This window comes from Danio rerio, chromosome 19 (genome assembly GCF_052040795.2).
Source record: "Danio rerio strain M-AB ecotype USA chromosome 19, GRCz13ab, whole genome shotgun sequence".
Lineage (NCBI taxonomy): Eukaryota > Metazoa > Chordata > Actinopteri > Cypriniformes > Danionidae > Danio > Danio rerio.
This window is the reverse complement of record NC_141039.2, coordinates 34,885,860-34,905,153: the sequence shown is the minus strand read 5'-3', so window position 1 is coordinate 34,905,153 and position 19,294 is coordinate 34,885,860. Positions and strand designations below refer to the sequence as shown.

Sequence of the window (19,294 nt, the reverse complement as noted above, 5' to 3'; positions counted from 1 at the left end):
CTCCTGTGGACCACCGAAGCCACGTTCAACACCAGGAAAATAAATTGCTAATAAATTGCATGCTATAAAACATTCTCTGTACTAACATCAGATGTTTAAGCATGCGGCCAAGATGTCAGCATTAACAAATTGAAGTAATTCTTCTCTGCCTCCGTGAGACTCAACATTGATGCTTTGCGGCAAAGAAAAAAATAAATAAAGAAAACCGCTGTTCTTTTTTTAGACCCAGGTAGAAGAATGTGTCTAACTGTTGCTTTTAGTCACAACGGAAATCAATGCCCAGCAGTGTATGAGCTTATCGATTAGATCTGCATGCTTGCTTATGGAGACATTTCAGTAGGGCCGTCGCTAAGGGAGCGGAGCTTTCTACCGATATTTGGCTCCTTCCTCCTTGCTGTCATCTATTCAGGCCTGTCATCCAGAACTGATGGCTCAAGCTGATCAGAGGCGTTTTGGTAGAGCTCGATGGATCCGTCAGGACTCATTCACTTTCGAATTGGGTTGTTGTTCTTGGTCTGTAGGAGTCTAGACATTGATCTGATGAGGAGATCCTTGTGTTACTGCACAAAGCGAGAGCACAAAGAGAGAACTAGATGTGCTCGGCTTAATCGTGTATGTTCCTTCTCTGGTGTAAAATCTGGTGTAAAACCAGTCAAAGCTGGTTTGTTGGAATTAGCTGGTTTCCCAGCTTGGCTAAGCTTTTTGAGGGGGTTTGGGGATTTCTCAGGCAATATATCAGTGAGCATGAAACTACAGTTTAGGTTGGCTAAAATTGCTCAGCAGGGTTGTTAATTCTATTGTTTTCCTTCAACTGTGCAGTAGACTTCTGACACTATACATTTTTTTTGCTGCAATTAATTGCTGAAGGTTTTTCCAACTGCGTACACGCAATCTTGTCATGTCACACAATTATTTCATTCATTTTCTTTTCGGCTTTGTCCCTTTATTAATCAGATACCCTTCTAGCTGCAACCCAGGACTGGAAAACACCCATACACTCACACATTCACACACACACACACACACCTATAATGCATGTCTTTGGACTGTAGGGAGAAAACCTTGCCTTGAAAGGCTTGAACTATTGCATAAAACACTTTTTTTTTTAAACTACACACAGTTCTCTACCTAAAACACAAAAATCTTACAGGAAGCAGCCTGCTGCTTACCTTTTCCAAACACAACCAATCAAACTGCTACACTTATTCACCTGGTCACACACACACACACACACACACACACACACACACACACACACACACACACACACACACACACACACACACACACACACACAGTAATAGAATTAATTGCCTTAATCTGAATAATAAGACAATAATAAGATTAAGGCTTTACATAAGTTGCTTTTTGAATGTTCCTTTCATAATCCCATTTTACATGTTATAGCACATAATTTGATTAATGTCATTGCGTCACCACGCTATTCACATTTCCTCAGGAGTTTCATGTAATTTCGGGTGTTTCATTTTTAATTTGTCGACTTTACCTGCAGTTTGGCACTTTTACCTTAATTCAGGAACATTTCATGCATGCCCCCCTTGACAAATGAGATACTGGATGCTACTATGAACAGCTGGAAGAGCAGCAATGTTTAATGTTTTAATTGTTTTAATGGAAGTTAGATCGCATGCTGAATGGAAGAAAAAAAACCTCTGTATAATATGATGCAGTTGTCTGTGGTCTGCACTGACTCGGTAGGTGCAGAGAGTGTCAAACAGCCGTGTGTGTGTTTGGGTGTTAGACTATCCTGTTGCAAAACGTGGCGAAATGTCCTATCATGACTGTAATAGTTCAATTAAGGTGTTTACATGTCTGTACTGCGCTTCAATTATGCGACTAAAATCAGCATACTCCACATTTCTTAATTCGATTTCTCTTAAGTTTGATTATGACCTTAATCTGATTAAATTAATCCAAAATTGCTGTTTACATAGTAGACTCTTAATCAGAGTATTGTCTTAATCGCATTAAAATCAAATTATTGGTGTCCATGTAAACATACTCCAATATTTACCTTTTCTAAATCCCATAGAAGAATTCTTCTCAGACTGTGTATGATCACCAAACCTATGCCTTCATGGTGCTTCTCCAGGCAATGGATTTAGAACAACAGTGAGTACATTTACATGGACACAAATAATTTATTTTAATACAATTAAGACAATACTCTGATAAAGAGTTTACCATGTAAACAGCGGTTAATTTAATTTAATCTCTGCACCTACCGAGTCAAGGTCCAAAGCATTGTGAAATGCAGAGTTTTTTTTTCCTATACCATGTGTGGTATCAAATTCTATTAAAATAACTCATCCAGCAGTTCATATTCGCATCCGATACCTCGTTTGTCATGGGGGCATCCAGGAAATGGTCTAGAATGAAAGTGAAAGTGCCGAACTGCAGTTAAAGTCGACAAATTAAAAATTAAACACCCAAAATTACATGAAACACCAGAGGAAATGTGAATGTGAACAGGATCATGAAAGGAACATTTAAATAGCAACTCATGTAAACACCTTAATTATATTATTATCTTATTCAGAGGCAAATAATAGCTGATAAGGCAAATAATTAGATTACTAATGTCCTTATAAACGTAATCCCTGTTTACATGGTTTATGTAAACAGTTACCAAAAGGCATGTTTGCCATTTGGGCCAGATACTTCATTCTGGCATGTATTTATGGTATTTTGAATGCAGTGTTACATTTTGAAGGAGGTGTGTGGCATTTTCCAATTTGTGTGTGCAGTTTTGAACTTTGTGTAGAGTTTCAAAAAAGGTGGTTGTTTTGAAAAGCGTGTAAGCAGTTGGAAAAAACTGTACCAAAATTTACTTGAAGTATACTGATGAGAAGTCTATAGTTTCCCCAACATTTCTCCCTGATCTGGATACATTTGTTCAAAATCATGCATTTGTAAAAGGTGGCTATTATTTTTGATTAATAGATTAATTTAAATACCATTTTAAATGTTTATACTGCTTTGTGACTCTCTGGGTATTTGTTCTGACTAATTGACTGGCTTGTTACAAAAAAACTAGTTGAACGTTCATGCTCGTGAACCTGGTTTGTTTTTTGCATTATTTTTGCTGTAGGTTCTGCATTTACTATTGCATTTTTTTATTGCAGTTTTACAGTAATTTTCAAGGCCTTTAAAAAGAAGATAGTTTGAAATATGCTGAAGAATGTTGGTGTTTCCTAAGCAGTAGGACCCATCAAATATAATGAATTAAAAGAATCTGAGGTTGCGAACTTGTGAGTGAACAAGTTGGTTGGCCTGGTTAAAATGCTAGTGAAATGTCTCATGTTGGAAAAATTGGATTTATGAGTTGAATTTACATGAATGTTGCAATAATTACGAGTCGGAAAGCTCTCAACTTTTAAGAGTTTTTGGCTTGTCATTGAGAAAACTAGTCACATGGAATGGATGTTGAATCTGTATTGATGATAAATATTTAGAAATCAAATGTCATTTACTGATATTTTGGCCCCAGATGCCATTGCTAGTGTCAACAGCACATTTGTTTATTTACAGAAAAGGTCATTCTGGCAATTACTGAAAACTCTGGAAAAAAAAAAAAACAGTCGCAAAATAACAGTTTTTCATATTTTGTGATTCATGGCTTTAGAAAAATCCGAAGTTGAATGGAATAATCCCACAAAGCAACTTATAATTGACTTTTGCTTGAAATGTAGAATTATATTTAAAAAAAGCAATGCAGAGATTACATCTTATTTGGAGATTACAACAATGTGGTGTCAAATTATTGGAGTCAAAATATTTTGGAGGTGGTATATAAGAAATGATTCAAAGTGAAGTTTATTTTTAAACTAATTTTGAGAGGATTGCGTGCTTGTGATTGACCACCGCTGGTCCTGCATTAACTAACACATGATTCACCAATCAGATGATTCCTAACTCTATATAACCAGAGTTTCTTACTTTAGTTATTTTCTCCTTGAAGAATTCCACTCCTGCTCCTCCGCCTTTCTCTTTATAAGGTGGCATGGTGGCCCAGTGGTTAGCACTGTTGCCTCACAGAAAGAATGTCACTGGTTCAAATCCTTAACAGGTCAGTTGATGTTTCTGTTTGAAGTTTACATGTTCACCCTGTGCTCGTGTGGGTTTTCTCCTACAGACCAAAAACGTATGTCGTCATTGATTTTATCACTTTAAAATAGCACTATAGGTGAGCTCTTATCCAGCAGTATATCAGCTCTAAATAGGGGTGAGTTCTCGAGACCTACCTGAGCTCAAACTCCCCTCTCTCGCCCTGCAAACGGGAGGGAGCCCTGGGCTCGAGGATCTTATGAGATCAGGGCTCTCTCCTGGGACAGCACGCCAAACTCGCTTTATAATCAATCATCAGCTAAATTTAACTCTTGAAAATGTTGTGAGAACCAACTGTTGCCTCTTAAAGAACAGCAAAAACTGTGTCGAGTAGTTTAAATTGCCAGTGCAATTGTAGGTAAACCACAACGACAACTAAATGAAGTGTATCTAATGAGAATTACACCAAAAAAACATGTCATTAATAAAAATAGTTCCCATCCCTTAAATATAAAATTTCAATTTTTGCTATCAAAAAGACTTTTAGGTAATGTCAAGTAAAAAATTTTTGGCCTCAAAATTTTTTTTTTGCCTCAAAAATTTGGCCTCAAAAAATTTTTTGTAACCTCAAGTAAAAAAATTTTTGTGCCAATGTGATTTGTGCCAACTGCGATTAGAATTTTACACACTGGGTGTCAAGTTTGAATAGGGTTAATTGAGTTTTCAATGTGATTTATGCAATGATATTATTAAATTATTATTAATTTATGTGATTTATGCAATGATATTAAGCGATTTATGGGAAGATTTATTGTGGACAATAAAGAAACTCAAATCCAAAGAAAGTCAAAGAATCCATAAATAAATGGAAAACATCTGTGAATCACAAAATATGAACATTTTTACAGTGTACCCAGCAGGCACAGGACGTCAACATGACGCCAGATTGAGGTTGTACAATGCCGTGGAAACGTTGCATTTTGGGTGGAAATGTACATCTGGTTGATGTCAGAACCCAGCATCAGACCAACATCAGTGTCCAATGTTGGATTTTAGTCGCTTTCCAATGCAACCTAAGAACAACCAAATATCAACGTCTAAAGATGTTATACAGGTAGCTTGACATTGCGTGGATGTTACCACTTAGATGTCTATTGCTATACCTGACGAATACATATCAGAATTTGACATTAATATGATGTTGGTTTAAGTTAGTGGCACAGTGGCTCGAAGTCAGATTTTGGTCACTTTCCAACAAAACGTAAAATCAACCAAATATTAACGTCATTTGACATCATTATTAGACATCAAAATAAAGTTTTTCTTAGACGCTGGCTAGACATTGAATTTTGGTCACCTGACATCCCTACCTAAATTTAACCTAATATTAACATCCCATGTCTTTGTGTGCCTGCTGGGTAGCATTAGTGTTTGAAAAATACTTCTGGTATTCAAAATCTTAAACAAAAAAACAAACAAAAAAAGAATAAAAAACCAAGCCGTCTCTTCAGCCTCATGAAGGAGGGGAGCTGATAGACTCCGACTGCCTCCAGATGTGCGCCTGTCCTCCAACAGTTATATTGATGGCCTAATTTTAGTGGCTTTTTATTAGAACCGAAATGTGCTGTAAAGGTCACTTGTTCACCTCCCAGTGACATTTTAACTGTTGAGTCACACTTCTCCCTATGTGTGAAATGCTTGTTCTCGGAAATCAGGGTTATTTGATGTCTCTGTCAGTTTGATACTGGACAACAGGCGTCCCCCCTGACGTTGTTGATCTCCACTCCCTGTCAGGCTGCACCGCTAGCCTCAAATGGCTGCGTTCGTCTCTCTCTGTGACTTTATCAGACAGTAATGTAATAACAGGGACCCGGGGTGCACAGACACGACACATCTCCTCTGAGGTCACGCAGATTATGCACCTTAAGCCAGGCATCATTTAGAATCTTATCACTGAGTCATTAGGCAACGATATAACACTCTATGTTTTTCAGTCAGCTTCTTTGTGCTTCTGATGGTAAAAGCAAAACCAACAATTATATATCTACAAGGCCAAATCAGAAAAATCATGGAAAACGCAAATAAAAAAGAAGAGATTTCTAAATTTACACATATTCCAATTTTGGTTCTTGCAACACATAAAAAAAACAGAACAGTAAAGCATTTACCACTCTATCGTGTTTCCATTTCTTTTTCTACCGCCTAAAAAAATTTTAGGGACTGAAGACACCAAGTGATGACGTGATTCCGGTGTATTTTTGTCCCATTCTTACTGCAAAAAAATCTTAAGGTCGGCAATATTATGTAGTCTTCGTTGTGAAATGTTTTAAAATGCACCACACATTCTCTACTGGAGAAAGGTCGGGATTGCAGGCAGGCCAGTCAGGTACCTGTATTCTCTCGTTCTACAGCCAGGACTCTGTAATATGTGCAGAATGTGGTTTTGCATTGCCTTGTTGAAATTTGCATGAGCATCCCTGGAAAAGAAGGCAGCATATTGTGCTCCAAAATCTCTATGTACTTTTGAGCATTAATGGTGCCTTCACAGAAGTCCAAGTTACATTTGCCAAGGGCACTGACACAACCCCAGAACCATGACAGGCCCTGTCTTTTTGACTGGTTGCTGGTAATAGTCTGCATGATCCTTTTCTTCTGTGGTCTGGAGCCCACGGCGTCCATTTCTCCCCTATAAAATACCCGAAATACTGATTTATCTGACCACAGTACACGTTTCCACTGTGTGGTGGTTCGTTCAATGCCTCCAAGCTCAGAGAAGTTAATGGCGCTTCTGGACACTGTTAACATAGGGCTTCCTTTTGGCACAGTACAGTTTTAACTGGCATTTGTGGATGTAACTACGTATTGTGGTACTTAAAGTTTTGCCAAAGTAGTCCTTAGCCCATATGGTGATATCGCTAGATGAATGACGATTCTTGATGCAGTAGGACTGGAGGTCACGATTGTTGAGCTTAGGTTTGCACCCTTGTCCTTTACACATTGAAATTCCTCCAGATTCATTGAGTCATTTAATTTTGTTATGCACTGTCGAAGGTGAAATAATTATTGAATAATAATTTCCTTACGTACTTGTTGTGAAACTGGTAATCCTCGGCCCATCTTTGCTCCTAAAGGACTAGACTTTTCTTGGATGCTGTTTTTGTACCAAATCCTAATTACAATCACCTGCTGACATCACCTGTTTCAAATCACATAATTATTTAATCAATTTACCTGATTTTTAGCCCTAAATTGCTCCTGCCCCCACTTTTTTTGGAATGTGTTGCAGGTCTGAATGACAGGACAGGATGTATATTTACAAATGAAATGAAGCTGACCAGACAAAACATGAAATGTTTGTATGTATATATTGTGTTCAAATTGTCTGCAATGACACACAAGTTACTACTTTCCTTTTTTTATTTGTGTTTTCCATACTGTCCCAACTTACACTGTAAAAAAGCTGGGTTCCACACAAACAATTTGTGTTGTGACAACATGAAGGAATTAAGCTTAATTGTTTTTACAAATTTAAGTGGATTGAACATAAAACAATTAACCCCCCCACCACCAAAATAAAAATAAAAATAAATCAAGCAATTATTTTAAATGAGTAGTTTGAGCTATGTAAAATAAAGCCCAATAGAAATTATTCATTCTTTGCTTCAGAACGTGTGGTCGGATAAATCCCTTATATCAGCTATTTACAAATAACACTAATAAAAGAGTAAGAAATGCTGAAGTTTACTCTGCCTTACCTCATGTAAGGTGGAGTAAGGAAAAGGAGCAGGAACTTATTGTAATATATGCGCAAGTTAAATGTTCGCATTACACTGCATATATGGATTCCCAGCCTCATTACTACTGCAGGCAATGGTGATACACTTTCTCCTCAGCCTAACATTAAAAGGTTTGAATTAATAGCAGTGTTAAAACATAAAACATATATTATATATATATATATAATTATATATAATTAATAATATATTTATTATTAACTCAATATATAATCTTGTTGACACGATGGTTCAGTGGTTAGCATTGTTGCCTTACAGCAAGAAAGTTGCTAAATCGAGCCCCGGCTGAGTCAATTGGCATTTCTGTGTCAAGTTTGCATATTCTCCCCGTGTTCGTGTGGGTTTTCTCTGGGTGCTTCGGTTTCCCTCACAGTCCAAAGACATGCGATTACCAGGCAATTGGGCAAGTTAAATTGTCCACAGTACATGTGTGTGAATGTGAGAATGTATGTGTGTATCCCAGTACTTAGTTGCTACTGGAAGGGCATCCGCTGTGTAAAACATATGTTGGATTTGTTGGCGGTTCATTCTACTGTGGCGACTCCTAATGAATAAAGGGACTAAGTTAAAGGAAAATGAATGAATGAATATATAATCTTCAGAAATGTGTTATTGGGTAACTATTTCATCATGTTTGATCTACAGACTGTTGATTTGAAGAGCTGCTTATTGGTCGAGCTTTTAATAAGCATGTTTAAAATGCATGTGCTGGACGTTGAGTTCTTAATAAAAAAATATTTATATTTACATATATGTTTAAACGGATAGTTAATCTTATAATTTAAATTTTCTGACCATTTGCTCACCTTCAAATGATTCCAGAACTATTTCTGAATTTATATTCAGTTAAACACAAAACAAGATATTTCTGTAGTAGGAAAAACACATACTATGGAAGTCAGTGGTCACAGGTTTCCGGCTTCCTTCAAAATATCTTCTTTTGTGTTCAACAGAAGAAAACAAAAGACAAACGGGTTTAAACCAAACTAAGTAAAGAGTTAATGGCTACTGAATTTTCAGTTTTAGTGTAATGCAGCAACATAGGCTCATTCTGAAAATGTAGCCCTATATAGTTTTTTGAAAAATTGTGAATTATGTAGCCAGAAGCATGTATGGCTGCTTTTCATCTTTAAAACTAATGCCAAAGGGTGGTATAACTTCATTCCATTTCATGCTAGCAACTTTCCTGTTGTTATCAGTTTGTCTAGTGGCTCGCAGTATATGTGAACTTGAGACGCTGAGAGGAGTTGACTGTGACAACGGGCTTCGGGTGCGGTGAAGAACGATTGCAAAAAGTGGGTAAGACAAAACAGAAGCCAAAAAATAAAATCAACAAGTAAATAACAGGGTGAGAATGTGGTAAAATCTGAAAATGTGGTAAAAATCAGGCGAGGGCTTTTCTTTTTTTGAATTGCTCTTCAAAACACTGTCGGTTAGGTTTAGGGAAGAGGGAGGGTGGTTTATCAGTCAGTTGGTCAGTCAGTCAGGTGACAGCAGGTTCTGGTGGATTTATGCATGAACAACAGGCATGAATGGTACTCGCAAGAGAATTTTGAGATCTCAAAAAGCATACACAGCGGCCTCTGGTGGATTCGTCCCTTGGTGGGACGTATTTGGCAGTCTCCAAATGTATATATGGCTACATTTTCAGACTGAGCCTATTGCAGCCATCCTTTTAACAATGTTTTGAATGAAAAATATTACTTAAAAATGAAACAAATAGTAAACTGAAATGAAAGACAAATTAATAATTGAATTTGGATGACATAGTACTGCTTGAAAACGTTTTGATATGCTGATGGTGATATAAACATTAGATTATCAACAATGCTGAAAGCAACTGTTCTGCTTGCTATTTTTTGTGGGATACAATTTTGTCAGGATTCGTTGAAGAATGCACAGTTTTGTTTTGATAGAAACATTATAAAAGTCTTCATTGTCACTTTTGCATAAAAGGATTCTTTTATTTAAAGTGATTACATTTAAAAAGACGTTTCAAAAATGAAAACTTAATTAATAGCAATAAATCACTGAATAATGTGGGTATCTAAAATAACTTTTTGGAAAACTAAAAGCCACAAATTAAATTTTAATTTCACCTATATTTTAAGGCGAGCTGTTGACTTGCACTTCATTACACATGAATGTTTACTACACTGACTCAGGCATTTTGTTTGTAGATTGATCCCGCAGTAAGGTAAAGTATATATTCTTCTTTTCACAAGATAAAGCATTGCCGTAAATTAATTGGTCCCCCAGACTAAACATCCGTCAAGCAGCAACTGAACAGATTTTTGCCCAATTGGAATTAGTCTGAGAGTCAGTCAGTCTCCATGGGGGAGAACCTTTCCTCTTCTCACCATGGCAACCCACTTGTGCACTGGGCCGCTTTCAGATCATATGGTTGCGCATTGACAGAATCTGTTCAGTTGGCCCTTCTGGAAAAGTGCGCATTAACAGTACATAATTCAGTGCAAATAATATTGTGTCTGTTCCTCATGAGGGATTCCAATAAAATATGTCAATAGCTTTACATCAGAAGCCTCCCCGCTAACCCAAACAGCACCAGCTCCTGAAGCGAGTCAGAAATAGAGACTTTAATTTAGGGCAATACTTGGGTTGGGTATAGGGAAGGAGGAGGTTGGGTCAGTTGATTGGTCAGTCAGTCTGTGATTTAGTTGACAGAGGCCTCTGGTGGATTGATGCGAAAAGAGCAGGTGCGGGTGTCATTTGCGAGAGATATTTGAGATCTCTAAAACCATACACAGAGGCCTCTGGTGGATTTGCAAAAACAAAAACTGCAACAAAAAAAAATTCTCCTGGGATGTATTTGGCGCTCTCCAGATATGTAAATAGGGGTACATAATCAGAATGAGCCTGGATTGTGTGAGAATTTGAAACCAAATTTTTGAACTGAAAGATTACTGAACTATAAAACTAACAATATTTAAAATTCCGTATAATTGTTAGGTAAGAAATAGGTTAATTTTTTTCTATTATTGGTGTAGAAAGACATTGATAGAAAGAAAAAGCAAAGCACACAATGGAATAAACTCGGACTTTGGTAGACTTGAAAAAAAGTAGAATGACTGAAATTTTACTTTCTTGTAAAATTTACTTTAAAAGAGACCAAACATTGACTTAAAAATCACAATTATTTACAAAGAAAAATCAAGGTATAAAATCAATAAAACTGGGAATTTGAAATTTCTTCCTTGTAAAATGTACTCAAAAAACCCAAATGTTGTTTTACCAATATTGATTTTTTTTTAACAATAACTTATTTAATTTTTAAAGACATACCATTTTTATCTGCTTTGTTGAACCCAAATCTTTGCAATAGTTTAACTTTTTTTTAAATTATTCAATAAATAACCAAATATATTTTGTAATAAACAACTGCCTGTTGTTCAAGATCAAACTTATTCATTTTAGAAAAAAAAAAGTCTGATTTCCACCCCTATGGGCTGACTAATATGCTTAACTGTGATTAACTACAAAAAAAAAAAAAAAAAAGATTTGATACATTGTATAAATGATATTTTATCATAATATGTTCTTCTTCTTCTTATTTTTTTTATAAATAAAGAAGCATTTTCAAACTTTCAGTAATCCCAGTAATCTTTTAGCATCAATATTGCATTTGTGTGCATCTGCAATAGTCACATCGCAGGATATGCAATCCTGAGTTGGGTTTATTGTTGATCAGAAGCCATAGTTTTGCCTTTAAAGTGGAAGTCTGCCTTTATCCACCTTCAACTGTATGAACATTTCAAGCGTGCATCTGTATCTTTACACTGTAAAACCCAACAGTCAACTTTATCAAATGAAATGAGTGTAGTTAACTCAAAATTTACTAGAAGTTAATTCTACTCATTTGAAAAGAGTTTTGAACTCAGTGTTGAAAATAATGAGTTAATTAAATACCTCATTACTTCAACTTAAGTGGAGTAAGTTCACAGTACTCATGTAGATTATTGTTTTTTTTTTTTTAACTCATATGTTTTGTTGTAATCGGTTTCCTCAAATGGTTTGAGCTAACTTATTGTGTTTTACAGTATCAGTTGGTTTGAGTTCTCTTCATTTATTGGGTTTTACTGTTCTCAAATTGCTTCATTTACTCAAATGGATTAAGTTCACAGTACTCATTAGGATTATTTTTTGAACTTAAATGGTTTGTTGTGATCGGTTTGCTCAAAGGATTTTAGTTACCTTAACTTTTTGGGTTTGATGATGATGCGGTGTTCTTTTACATTTAATTTTTCCAATTTCTGTTCCTGAATATTGTTTGACAAAAACATAAGGCAACAATACATGTAATTTTGTTTATTCAATCCCCTATTGCAATCAGTCTGAATTGATGAACACTTTCCAAATAGATTTATTCAAAGCATCTGATGAACCTGTATTATTATCGCACTATTTATCGCAGAAACACAAAATACCGCAATGTCAGATTGTTCCAATATTGTGCAGACCTATTCTGTGTTTATCATTTGTCAAATATAAGCTCACATCTCCAACAAGCACCGTTCGAGATTCATTCTTATGCGCTTTTAATCAGTGATGGCATTATATTAGATTTAAAAGTGATATTGCTCTTAAATGAAATTCAAACCCCAATTCACTTCCACATGTTGCGTTTTAGTGTGTGCTAGATGTCCACTGCCTGAATGCCTCTGCAAATGCTCCTTCACTCCAGGGACCAGTTGTCTGCTCTCATCTGTTAGCGGCCCTGCTGCTATTTTTAGGCCAGACCAATAACCAAATCTACAGCGCCTGATGAGCTGTATCTTCAGACCAATGAGTAGCCCTGGGTGACAAGGCTTTCCAATAGAAGCCATGTCATCACTATTCACTGATGTTTTATTGAGAATCCCCATAATATGAGGGGAAAAACCGAGAGAAAATCCTCATGCGCAAATTAAACCTTCCCAACTTTGTTGCCATGGAAGCTCAATCCTTTTGGCGAAGCCTCTCATTCTTCAATCTCCATTTAATTAAGGCTCCTGAGCTGCCAAAGGCTGTTCGGCATACGACTTTGCGTACATCAGCTCTGTCAAATCATGTTTGTTTTGACTCTTGCTGCGTGGCCGGCAAACTTATGGAACATCATAAATCCTCGGCTGCTGGCAATGCTGGGAATTTCTGAGCTTCTGAGTGTTTTCATATATTCTTGTCTCCTTTGAGGGTCTCGGATGCAATGGAAATTCATAAAAATGGCGTGTGAAGCCACATGTATACTCATTGCAGATAGAAAACCTTTGCCTTTCAATAGATTTTTATGAATTTTGACATTTTCCATTCACGACAATAAATCAATCTCTCACTTTGGCACTGAAGCCATCTTATATCTCACACAGTGTCACACTATATCTCATAACTGCAATGTTCTAGTTTATATTTGCAATTTAATTTTACACAATCCCATCCTTAGATCTCAAATCTCTCTCCGACTAAAACTTTTTTCTTTAACACTTTACTTGAAGGGGTGTTCATACGACTATTAATGCCAATAAGATTTTAAGTGTCATGTGCTACTCAAGTTCATTCTGATTATATACCTCTATAAACATTTCAGTAGTGCACCATATACATCCCAGAAGCCACTTTTTTGCAGTTTTTGTTTTCGAGAATCTGCCAGAGGTCGCTGTGTATGATTTTTGAGAACCTCAAATTTCTCTTGCGGGTGCCATTCATGCCTTCATCATCAGAGGCCGCTGTCAACTGACTGACTGACCGATTCCACCACCAACCACGTTCCCTAAACCCAACCAATAGTGTTTTAAAAAGCACTGATTTACCAGCGTCCACCCACTTCCCTAAACCCAACTCACAGTGTTTTCAAAAGTAATCCAGAAAAAGAAAAGCCATTGTGGGCAGCCTGATTTTTACCATGTTTTCAGATTTTACCACATGCTCACACTGCTATTTAAAAGAAAATTTTATTTTTTGGCTTTTGCTTATGTCTTACCCGCTTCTGGAACCATTCTTCACTGGACTCAAACCCTGTCGAAGTGGTCAACTCCTCTCTGCATCTCAAATTCTCTCATGTACGTGACGAGCCACTGTACATAGTTGCAACATAGGGTCATTCTGAAAACGTACCCCTATATACATTTCTGGAGATCGCAAATTATGTAGCCAAAGGAACGTATGGCTGCATTTCGTCTTTAAATGAATGATATGGTGTGATATGACGCTGTTCCTTTTTGCGATTACCAGCTGACTACTTACGTAGCTTTCCTACTGTTACCAGTTTGTCCAGTGGCTCGCTACATACATAGTTTAAGACACAGAGAGGAGTTGCCCGTAATAACGGGGTTCAAGTTCGCTGAAGAGTGCTTCCAGAAAGGATGTCAGCCAAAAGCCAAAAAATAAAGTAAACAAGTCTTAAAACGGGGGCTTTTCACTGTCAGTTGGGTTAAGGAAAGTGGGTGGGTGCTGGTCAATTGGTGCTTTTGAAAAGACTATCGGTCGAGTTTAGGGAAAGAGGGTGCTGAGGGATTGGTCAGTCAGTAAGTCAGTCGACAGCAGCCTCTAGTAGATTTAGACAAGAAGAGCAGGCAAAAATGACTCTCGTAAGAGAAATTTGAGATCTCAAAAACGTTAAAAACGTTATATGTCAGGTTATTTAATTAATTTCCTTTGGATTTTCTTTATTTCACCGCTGCAAAATGAACCACCAACTATTCCAGCATATGTTTCACATAGCGGATGCCCTTCAAGCCACAACCCAGTATTGTGAAACACCCATACACTCTCATTCACACACACACTCATACACTACGGCCAATTTAGCTTACTTAACTCACCTATAGCACATGTCTTTGGACTGTGGAGGAAACTGGAGGACTCGGAGGAAACCCACGCAAACACGGAAAGAACATGCAAACTCCACACAAAAAAGCCAACAGGCCCAGCCAAGACTCGAACCATTGACCTTTTTGCTGTGAGGCAACAGTGTTTTTTGTTTTAATTAATTAATTATTTTTTTTGTTTTGAAAAAAAAAAATCAACCCAGGCTCATTCCGAAAACAGTATATATATATATATATATATATATATATAGCATCAAATTTGTCCCAGGAGGTTTTTTTTGTTTTTTTTTGTTTTTGCAAATCCACCGGAGGTGACTGTGTATGCTTTTTGAGATCTCAAATTTCTTTCACGAGTGCCATTCGCTCCTGCTGTTCTCGCGTAAATCCACCAGAGGACCCACTGTCCTCTTTCCCTAAACCCAACCTATAGTGTATTCAAAAGCACCGATTGACCCACCCACTTCCCTAGACCCAACCTACAGTTTTAAAAAACAATCCAGAAAAAGAAAAGCCCTTATCTGATTTTTACCACCTTTTCAGATTTTACTACATTCTCATTCTGTTATTTACTTGTTAATTAAATTTTTTGGCTTCTGTTTTTGTCTTACCCTCTTTCTAGAACCATTCTTGCTGGACTTGAACCCTGTCATCATGGTCAACTTCTCTCTGCGTCTCAAGTCTGTCAAAATACATGGCAAGCTACTGGACAAGCTGGTAACAGTGGGAAAGTTGTCCTTACAGAGGTAAGCGTTCAGCTGGTAAGCACAAAAAGGAACTGCGTCACACCGCCCTGTAGCGTTCGTTTCAAAAATTAAATGCAGCCTTGCATAGCTCTGGCTACATAATTCCCGATCCCCAGAAATGTATATAGGGGTACATTTTTAAAATGAGCCTATGTTGAAAAAAAATACTTCCTCGATACAATGGCAGAGATTAGCTAAGTAACGATAATCTGTCAAATATAATTCAATACACATGCAAATTCAGCCTCATTAATGCAGGGAGAGCAGAACGGAAACATTTGACCTTGCTGCATAAAAATAAGGTTCAGAATCCACTAGCATGACGCTAATTCAGACTGGGGTGTCCCGGTTTTTGTCCTGGTAATTAAGACAGTCACAAAGAGGCTAATTAGGGCAATCCACATTAATTAAAATCGCTCCCATGTGAAGCTGGTCTCAAATTGGACTTAAATGGAAGGACTGCTGCAAATGTGCTGGATGTTTACATAAGAGCCAAGGCTGAGCTCTGGTTCTTTGATCGTGAGCTTCTTAAACAGAAGGTCTTGGAGCACATATTGCTCAGCACTACAGGGAATAGTGTATGTGGTTTGATTTCAAATCCCCTTTCATTCTTCCTTTAATTATTTATCACCGAGTCTGACGGCTTTGTAAACAGAGCAAGTTACAAAGTATTTGGACATGAAAAGATACGGAGATGAGATTAGCACTTATTGAAATTCAACGTAATTGTGTCAAAAGCATTGTTCATAGCATTATAATGAGGGAGCCGCATGTGAAATTTTCCCAGGCTGTGATCTGACAGTCGGGCTAGGAATAAAAAGAGACACTCTGCTGTACAGTTGACAAGAAGTGGTGACATTTTCCTAATCAAATGCGATGGCGGAGATATGGAAAGGGTAAGAGACACTTGTACAGTAGATTTCACAGAGACTTTGAGTAAACAGCATCAAACAGAGAAATGTCGTTGGTGAAGAGAATTCGATACTGACATCAGTGGGATTCCTTTCCTTTTTATTTGGTAATTTCCGAACTAAAAAATAGAATGCTGGTAAGGATAAATGCAAAGACTATATAATACACAAGACATGTCACTGCATAGTTTTGAATGGGGAAAAGTGTAACGTTAATATGGCGAATGAAGCCTGCCTATACTAGAACAGGAGCCAATCATTGATCGCTATAGACTGATGTTTCTCCAGCACCGTTTCAGCACCGCCTTTGCTTTTTTATGGTCCATCTTTGACAATAAGCTTGTGTTGCACGTACTGACTGTTTATTTGACATTCTTGCCAGATTTTGATTACGTCCGCGTAACCTCTGATTGGGTTGGTCCATCTCAAAACCAGCCAGCCGTCGCCAATTGGAACAAATGCTTAACATTTATTATTATTAATACTATTATCATCATTATCAATATCATCATCATTATCATATTCACATCTTGCAAGAGATAAAAGCTGACTGCATTTAAAAACAATATATATTTTTAAAAATGTAGAAAAAATAAAATAAAAATGACCAGCCCACATTTAAAAAATGGTCCAGCCCTTCTGGCATTTGTCAGATAGCCAATCCGCCCCTGCGTGTGAATGTGAGAGTATATGGGTGTTTCTCAGTACTGGGTTGCAGCTGGAAGGGCGTTCTGTTTGTAAAACATATGCTGGATAAGTTGCCAGCTCATTCCGCTGTGGTGACCACTGATAAATTACCCAGTAAGCACTTTTTGTTTTTAAAAGATGTCTAATAGATGTCTAAACATTGTCATCTTGGCTAAAACAAGGCTAATTTTGGGCTGTTAGTGACAACAATGAATGACTACATATCTAAAAGCCCAAGTTTACCCTTGTTTTAGCCTACTTCTCTACATTTACATGCTGGGAAGGGACTGGGCCAATGAAAATGAATGAATGAATGAATGAATGAATGAATTAATTAATTAATTAATGAAAATCAAACCGGTGTTCCATTCAAATAAACAGACTGAAAAGTCCATTTTCAGTAATAATCCTTTCTTCCAGAGAGCTGTTAATTGTGAATCACTGAATTGATGATCAATATGTGAATAAACTAGACTAGTTTTGTAAACTAGATAATCTGACTTTTAAAAAAATCACTCAAGATTTTTGTTAGTGAATTAGACAAATCTAGGATAAACATTGCAAACTATCTGTTTAACTAATATTTACCTAACAACGTTTACATGGAGCTTTCAGTTTTTGCCAGTTGCACTCTACAGTATAGACAAAGTGTGCATTACTTCTCATGCATAATTGATGGCTGATGTTTCAGTCGCTGAACAGATGAGAGGCACGTGTAAAGAGATATGCACTCTGTTTTTATCCAGCAAACCTCCTAAGATCACCTGAAACACATTCTGAGGTCCGCACAAGATATTGAATATTGATCCCAACACACAGGTGGTTTGGGAGAATGTTGACTCATAAGACCTGATATAAAAAAGACTCCTGTCTGACCACATTAACCCACCTCAGTGAATTTCACTGGCAGTACAGAATGAGTCGAGTGTCACAGTTTGGCACAAGAGCCGTGGGAAGACATCAAGCCAATTACTCCACTACAGCATCACTTTAACAGGATTTACCGTTGCCGTCGTACACAAATGAACTAGTCTTTTGCACTGTAGGTGTCTGCTGCATAGTGAGCCTTCTAATCCACATTTATGCGTAATTTGTACTCTAATAAAGCCCAACGTGTTTTTCAGGAGAAAAGAGTCACATGTTGTGCCATCTCTGCAACAGCAAGAGGGCAGCTCTGTGCACGTCACTCCACTTATGCTTGATAATCACTTCGGTCTTCGTGGATTCAACAGTTGCTTCGATTAAAGCTTTGAGCAGCTTGAAATCACAGATTTATTTGGTGATGATGTAACAGAGGTCAGCTAGCAAGAGTAAACCTCACTTCCCTGTCCTCAAGGCACACTAGTAACTGGCACTGTTCTCTTTTGCATCCTTGTTAGTGAGCCTACCATGTTGAAAACACTGATTTGAGTAAACAACATAAAACTGGTGCCGTGACCCGTGTAGAAATTAAGTTTAGAGGTGAATGTATTAGAGGCAAGCTTATCAATGCTGTGCAGGCAAACCTCACTGTGCTGATCTCAAGATGCTCAATAGTGGTGTTAGAGGTTGTGGTGAGCATAAAGCTCCATATAACCCCCTGCAACCCCACCTGTCTCTGGATCCCAGTACCAGTTTAACCTCACTGTTCCTAATTCCTCAATTTTAAGTAGGGTACAAATCTGCATTTCTAGCATGAATGTTAAAGATCTTAGCTACTTGTGTCAGTTGCTATAGTGTGCCATTGGGTCACTGCACCAATGGAATCCTTCTGGTTCTACTTTGCCCTACTTTATGCGGGATCCTAATCCTTATTGTCGGCAAAGAAAGCTGTATGAATAAAAACCAAAAGCCAAAGTTGTTAGTGCACTCTACCAATGTATTCTTTTTGTTTGTACTTGCTCCAAGGGCTTTTAAAATGTTTTGCCAACATGTGAGGCAGGTGCACTAATGTCTGGCCACACCACCGATGTAAGCCCCTCTGGTCCTTCTCAATCCCACTCTGAGCAAGATTTGAACCACAGTCTTTGGCATGGTCAGTTTGCTGGATTCTGATACAGTGATACTTTCAAAATTCAAGATTAAAAATGTTCAGGCATTTTGAAATGCAGTTGGATATTTGAGCTTTGAAGTACCTGAACTTGACCTGTCTTTGGGTCATTTCACCAATTCAGCCCCCTTGGTCATAATTTTATTTTTCAATATTCAAATTAGATCTTAGTTCAGATAATTTAGTCAAGGTGGCCCCTAAACTTGGTCCTGGAGGGCCGTGTGTCCCTTCAGATTTTAGC

The 19,294-nt window shown here is 37.4% G+C and overlaps 1 long non-coding RNA gene across 1 annotated transcript in view; it reads left to right on the top strand.

Annotated features, from left to right (window-relative positions):
- The window catches only part of LOC141379137 (uncharacterized), a 29,967-nt gene extending 14,541 nt beyond the window's left edge, over nucleotides 1–15,426 (top strand). Inside the window, exon 3 of the long non-coding RNA XR_015517018.1 lies at nucleotides 15,303–15,426. This is a non-coding gene — a long non-coding RNA (uncharacterized LOC141379137). The remainder of the gene's footprint in view (nucleotides 1–15,302) is intronic.
- Nucleotides 15,427–19,294: the final 3,868 nt, after the last annotated feature.